Source organism: Mustela nigripes, chromosome X (assembly GCF_022355385.1).
Source record: "Mustela nigripes isolate SB6536 chromosome X, MUSNIG.SB6536, whole genome shotgun sequence".
Classification (NCBI taxonomy): Eukaryota; Metazoa; Chordata; class Mammalia; order Carnivora; family Mustelidae; genus Mustela; species Mustela nigripes.
Window position 1 is genome coordinate 91759384 of NC_081575.1, and position 6974 is coordinate 91766357.

Below are 6974 nucleotides of genomic sequence, written 5' to 3' on the forward strand. Positions count from 1 at the left end.
CGTGAACTCTATCAAATACTGAAGGGAAGATTATACCAATTTTCTATAGTCTTCCAGAAGACAGAAACCAAGGGAATACTTCATAACTCATGAAGCCAGAATTACACTAATACCAAACCAGACAAAGACATTACAAGAAAACTACAGACCAATACCTCTCATGAACATAACACACAAAAATCCTCAACAAAATATTAGTAAATCAAATTCAATAAAAAGAAAAAGTATTATATGCCATAACCAAGTGAGATTTCTCAGGTATGCAAGGTTGTTTCAACAGTCAAAGACCAATCAATATAATAGACCACATCAACAGGCTAAAAAAGAAAAATCATCAAATGATGCCAGAAAAGGGGTGCCTGGGTAGCTTAGTCATTAAGCGTCTACCTTTGGCTCAGTCATTAATTGTCTGCCTTGGCTCAGGTCCTAATCCCAGGGTCCTGGGATAGGGCCCCTCACTGGGCTCCCTGCTCTGCAGGAAGCCTACTTTCCCTCTCCTAGTCCCCCTGTTGTGTTCCCTCTCTCACTGTGTCTGTCAAATAAACAAAATCTTTAAAAAAAAAAAAAAAAGATGCCAGCGAAGGACTTGACAAAATTCAAAACTCATTCATGATTTAAAAAAAAAAAAACCCTCAGCAAATTAGGAATAGAGAAGTTGTCGATTTGTTAAGAACATCTACGAAAATCCTACAGCTAACATCATACTTAATAGTGAGAAACTCAAAATTTTCTCCCTGTCAGGAGGAACAAGGCAACAATGTCCCCTCACCACTCCTTTTCCACATTATATTGGAAGTCCTAGCTAATGCAATAGGACAAGAAAAGTAAATAAAAGTTATAGAAGACTGGGAAATAAACCAAACTATTTCCAGATGACATCATCAATATAGAAAATCTGAAAGAATCAACAAAAAAATTCCTAGAATAAGCAATTACTGCAATGTTGTATAAGATTAACATAAAAATTAATTGATTTCCTATATACCACCAATAAATCAGTAGAATTCAAAATTAAAAATACATTACTGGGCGCCTGGGTGGCTCAGTGGGTTAAGCCTCTACCTTCGGCTCAGGACATGATCTTGGGGTTCTAGGATGAAGTCCCACATCCGGCTCTCTGCTCGGCAGGGAGCCTGCTTCCTCCTCTCTCTCTGCCTGTCTGTCTACTTACGATCTCTGTCAAATAAATAAATAAAATATTTTTAAAAATACATTACTATTTACATTAGCACCCTAAAATGAATTATGTATGAATCTAATAGTAAATAAAGTATTTGAGAAAAACTACAAAATTGTGATGAAAAATATCAAAGAACAAAATAAATGGGGAAATATTCCCTGTTCATGAATAGAAGGACTCAATATTGTCAAGATGTCAGCTCTTCTCAAGTTGACCCATAGATTAAACAAAATTCCAATAAAAATTCAGCCAGTTATTTTGTGGATATTGACAAACCTATTCAAAATTTATATAGAGAGGCAAAAGACCTAGAACTGCCAACTCAATACTGAAGAACAAAGTCAGAAGACTGACACTACCCTATTTACATATTTATTATAAAGGTACAGTGATCAATACAGTGTGGTATTGGTAAAGATTACTAAGACATTAATGAAACAGAAAAAAGAGCCCAGAAAGAGACGCACATAAATACAGTCAACTGATTGTTGACAAAGGAGCAAAGGCAATACAATGGAGAAAAGACAGTCCTTTCACCAAATGTACTGGAACAACTTACAAAAAAGAATCTAAACATAGACCTCACACTCTTCAAAAATTTTAACTCAAAATGGGTCATAGGCAACATATAATGTAAAACTATAAAACTTCTGGAATATAACATAGGTGAAAACCTAACTGACCTTGGGCATGGTGATGACTTTTAGACACAACACTAAAGATAAGATCTGTGGAAGAAATAACTGATAAGCCAGATTTCATTAAAAATTCAGTGGCTGTGGGGGTTGGGGGTGGAGAGAGAGATAACGGACACAGGATTTTTTTTAAGAGTCTCTTAATTTATTTGAGAGAGAGTGCACAAGCACACAAGCTGGGGGAAGGGGCAGAGGGAGAAGCAGACTCTCCTCCGCTGAGCAGGAAGCCAGATGTGGGGCTTAATTCCAGAATCTGAAGATCATGACCTGAGCCGAAGGCAGACATTTAAGAGACTGAGCCATGTAGGCACCCCTGAACACAGGATTTTTTATGACAATAAATCTATTTTGTAAGACACCACAATAGCAGATACAGGTAATTAAGTGTTTGTCGAAACCCACAAAGTGTACAACACCAAGAGTGAACCTTAATTCAAACTATGGACTTGAAGTAATAAAAATGTATCATTGTAAGTTCAAACGTACCACTGTGTTACAAGATGTTGACAATGGGGGAGGTTGTGTTGGTGGATAGCAGGCATATGGAACTCTCTGTATTTCTCAATTTTGCTGTGAACCTAAAATCCTCTAAAAATAGTTCATTAATACTTTTTAAAGCAAAGGAATGACCTCTTCTCTTCCCTTGTAATGATCTGATCCATTCCCAGAGCTTCCTGCCCTCCCATACCTCTCTCCTGAATTCTACCCAGATTTCAGTCATCTTGGACTCAGCAAGCTTAGGTACTGAATTCTTGATCCTCCTCTCAAATTTTCTCCTCCTGCAATCTTTCATATCTCACTAAATGGCTACTCTATCCTTCCAGTTGCTCAGACCAAAATGCTTGGCATCATCCTTGACTCATCCTTTGTGAAACTCCCCAGCCAATTCTACTTCAATTAGGTGAACATTCTTGTGATTATTGTGCAAGCTGATGTTTGAGAACCATTGTGCAAAGCCACCTGTTTTAGATATATAGGAGGAATCTACAAATACAGGACTAAGAATTTGAACAGAGTAGGAAATGTCAATACATTCCCATTTTGAAATTAACTGCTCCTGAAATTACACTCCTTATAAGAAATGGCAATTACCAATAACAGCTACCATTTTTAGGGCAATTAGTTTGTGCTAAATATTATGATAAGCAGTAAATATACCTGATCTCACTTATGAGGTAAATATTATACTCATTACTTTTATAAATGAGGAAGCTAATACCTAGAGAAGTTTAACAAATGCCTTCAAATTCTATGCCCTTGACCGCCAGATTATTGTCTCCTACATAGACTGGGAAAGAGTCTTGGACAAAACCCTAAAAAGATGACTCAGAGGAAGTAGTTGTCAAAGAATAAGAGTAAAAAATCAGAAATGTGAAGAGGAAGTCTAGATGAGGGAAGTTTAAGAAGGAAGCCTTAACCACAATGGTCTGGAATATCTTTTTCAGTAAGTGAATCTAAAGACCACAGAGGATGTATGTAGAATTTCTTAAAAAAGAAGTTTTATGGACTATTCATCCTCTCTGAGACCAAAGTTTTTCTCATAAAAACCAGGCATTAACTTGAAGTGTTTTGGCATGAACAATGGTTAACATTCTTTTTTTTTTTTTTTTTTTTTTTTTTTTAAGTGATGTGGAGGGCGTGATTGGGTGGCCCAGTCAGTTAAGCATCTGCCTCCGGCTCAGGTCATGGTCCCAGGTCTACAGATTGAGTCCCACATCGGGCTCCTGCTCAGTGGAGAGCCTGCTTTTCCCTCTCCCTCGGCCTGCTGCTTCCCCTGCTTGAGCTGTCAAATAACTAAATAAAATTTTTTTAAAAAGAGAAAGAAAAAAAAGAGAGAGAGAGACGTGGGGGGAAAAGTGCTTTTACATTTAGGTAGAGAGGGGATAAATTGAGAGGAGAAAAACATAAGTTACTAATAGCCCAAAGTAGTTCTCTGCTTTGCTGGCACAGGTAGACCAACCAAGAAGCCAATCCTGATGCATTTTTAGACTAAAATGAGTTCTACTCACTTATAAATTGAGTGATCATTTGCTCATGATATTTTCTCCAGTTGGTAAAACCACCCTAGGTGTGGGGGTGATGAGTTTGAGTGGTAAGGAGCAAAGGGAAAATAATTCCCTTCATGAACCAAAGGTGACTCTAAAGCCAATGATGCTGGTAGAGTTAGGACAGATGTCAGAGATAATGCTGCAGAAATTGGCCAAGCCTATGGGGCACACTATAACATAAAGAGGCCCATTAGCCAAGTGCTCAAACGACCTTAAGATTTAGGAGTATAATGCAACTAATTAGTCTCCTTAATTGGTCTAATATGTTACAGTTTCTTTAATTGTATTAGCCTTCCAAGGATACCATCTGGCCAACTTGATTCACTTGTAAATTCCTAAATTCCCGCAGTGCCCTGTTAGTGTTGGTCTACAAATGATTAATCTTCTGTTTCATGTTAACTTTTCACTAGCTTCAGTATCAGAAGTTGACCTGTTTTAAAATTTGGACTTTTCATGACACCTTGTCTATATATGCAAAGATTTTGCATCTCTCTCGCTTTTTTTTTTTTTTGCACCTCTTTTAGAAGGATAAACCAGACTAATACATGGAAACTTATTTCCATACTTTTTCTAATCTACATTCCAAATAATGTTGTTCAAATATGATATATAATTTCAGCATTCTGAATTTCTTCTATTACCCCATGAACTATTATTTATAGTTTATTTTAAGTGCATTTATTTAGGCATTTAGTACATACCCAGCAGCCCTAGGTATTGGGGTAACACAGAAGACTGAGATTCTAGTTGCAAGAGAAAAATAAGACCAGTGGTACCAGTTTAACAGAAAAGAGGGTGATTAAATCATTCTGGGGGAGATGGCAAATTTTTCCAAGATAAGCGGGCTGAATCTGAACGGATGAATAGGGGTTCATTAGGCAATAGAAAAGGGAAAAGATATTACTAACACCTCTCTCCCGTAAACTGGTAGTGTTCATGGCATTTAACTTAAAATGACAGGAAAAGAAAGAGTAAAATGACAACACAAGAAGAAATCCTATTCACTTCACGGGATGCGGGGAGGATTGTGCCTTTAAACACACTTCAGATTTGAAAGTTAAATGTTTATAAAACAGGATTCACAATCAAGGGAAAGGGGTGGAGGAGGAAGAAGTTGTTGTATTTAGTTAAAACAGATGAGGAAAAAAAATCAACATTTATGCTTCAAAACCAATATACCGCCTTTCCTAAAGTTCCTAATTTTGCAAATGAAAGCCTTGGAACTTTATCCAATATTACAGTTCTTTGCCCCAGTGTTTTATACTCCCGGTCTCATTTTTAAAGGTTCTAAAGCGAGTCAACCCAAGAACTTGGCAGCACTTCCACACACGCATCCAATAATCCCCTCTTAACTGACCCAATCAACAGCACCCTAATCAACCTTGCACTTACCCCACTTGCGCACCTTCACACCCCTCAGAATCTGGCTTTATTTATACTACGACTATCAGAAGGTAGTAATTTAGCTCTAAGTTTTGACACCCTGCCTCTTCACCCTTTCGCTCAATTATTTCCTCTTCAATTTCATTAGTTTCGCTTTTCTACTGAAGGGGCACTTAAAAAATACATCAACAGCACAATTATAAAAACCAATGGCTGCAGCCAGAGTCCGAACACACACACTGATTTCCAATCATATCCCTCTCGAGGCTGTTCCTACCACTGATCAAAATCAGCGGACCAGGAAGAAAGAAAAAGCTGAGGCAGGAAGGTTATTCCCTTCCTTCCACTCACCCCATGCCTGCCCCTGCCCCCGCCCCCCAGGGCCACACTGCGACCTCGTAAGCTACTCCCTCCACCGACCCGCCCCCGCTGTCACCCGCCACTGCCTAGAAAACAGTCATAGCCTTTGTTAAAATGTCCATGAGCACAATGTACCAGAAGACGGACACATTCCCTGGGGCGGGGTGAAGGAAAGTCACACGAACGCCACACCCTCTTTGGCACTAGCCTGGGGTGAAAGCCCACCTTTCCCAAATCCTCTCCCCCCACGACAAGGAATGTTCTGGCAACTCCGCACTCTTAAGACCGCAGCGCCGGGGAAGGGATGGGCCCGGGACGACGCTCAGGGGCACCCAGCGGGGGATACTGAACTTGAAGCTGGGACACCCTCCAGCGCCCTTGGCGAGCCTCCCAGTCCTGCCAAGCCTGAGTAAGGACTTCCAGTCTCCGGAGCCCTTCCCTTCTATTTTCCTCCTTACACAAACGCTCACCCACACCCGCCACCACGTACTCCGCTCCGCACGCGGCCGGGGCTGGACACTCTGAAGCAGTACGGCCAACTCCCCTGCCTCACGTCCGACCAGTGCCTACTCACGGGACCTAAGACTCCCCGGGCACTCACCCGCGCACTCCCCGAACCCTCCCGGGATGTTCGGCGGGAACCAGGTTCTTCAGCCACCAGCCCCACGATCCCACCTCACTCACCGCGCGTTCCGCGCCGCTACTCCGCGCTCTGCAAGCTGCCAGACGCGCCTGCGCGCTCCCACCGCCGACAAACCTAGTAGGAGCCTGGAGCCTGGAGCCTGGAGCCAGGAGCAGATGGGAAGGGTGGTGGGAAGCGGAGGGGGCGGGGCCGGGGCGGTGTTAGGAGAGGAGGGGCGTGGCCAGGCGGGGTGGGAAACCGAGGGGCGGAGCCTCTGACGCTTAGTCCGGAAAACCTAGTGCTCTGGACACACGGCTGGAGTTTTCCACTCTCGAGGTGTGTTGATAACGTTGTTAGAGAAGTTTTCTGGTCTCCTCGGTGCACGCTCACACTCATCCTCGAGAAAGCCTGCTTGGCGTGGAACCAAGCTAGCCAGTTCCCGGGAGTCACAACGCCTCTCCTTGGAGCCACCCTAGATCCTCCCTAGCTAGTCTTTCACTCTTTTGCACGCCTATCTCCCCACGTATTATTCCCCCACCTCAACCCTCCGCACATTTTTCCTTCTCACGCGCGCAATCCTCAGCCCTCCAGAGGTGAGAGATTGGACATTTCTCACCCACACACCGTCTATGCAGCGTATCCTGGTTAACGTGTCTCTTTGATGTGTACTAATCCAGAACGCGCTG

At 42.1% G+C, this 6974-nt stretch overlaps 1 protein-coding gene across 3 annotated transcripts in view; it reads right to left on the bottom strand.

The window, feature by feature from the left end:
• PRRG1 (proline rich and Gla domain 1) overlaps positions 1-6474 on the bottom strand; it is a 250258-nt gene extending 243784 nt beyond the window's left edge. For 2 of the 3 annotated variants that reach the window (XM_059384961.1, XM_059384963.1), the window contains exon 1: positions 6351-6474. The gene's annotated coding sequence lies outside the window, so the exon portion shown is untranslated. Of the gene's footprint in view, positions 1-6267 lie in introns of all 3 variants that reach the window. The other variant, XM_059384962.1, reaches the window with a different exon arrangement.
• Positions 6475-6974: the final 500 nt, after the last annotated feature.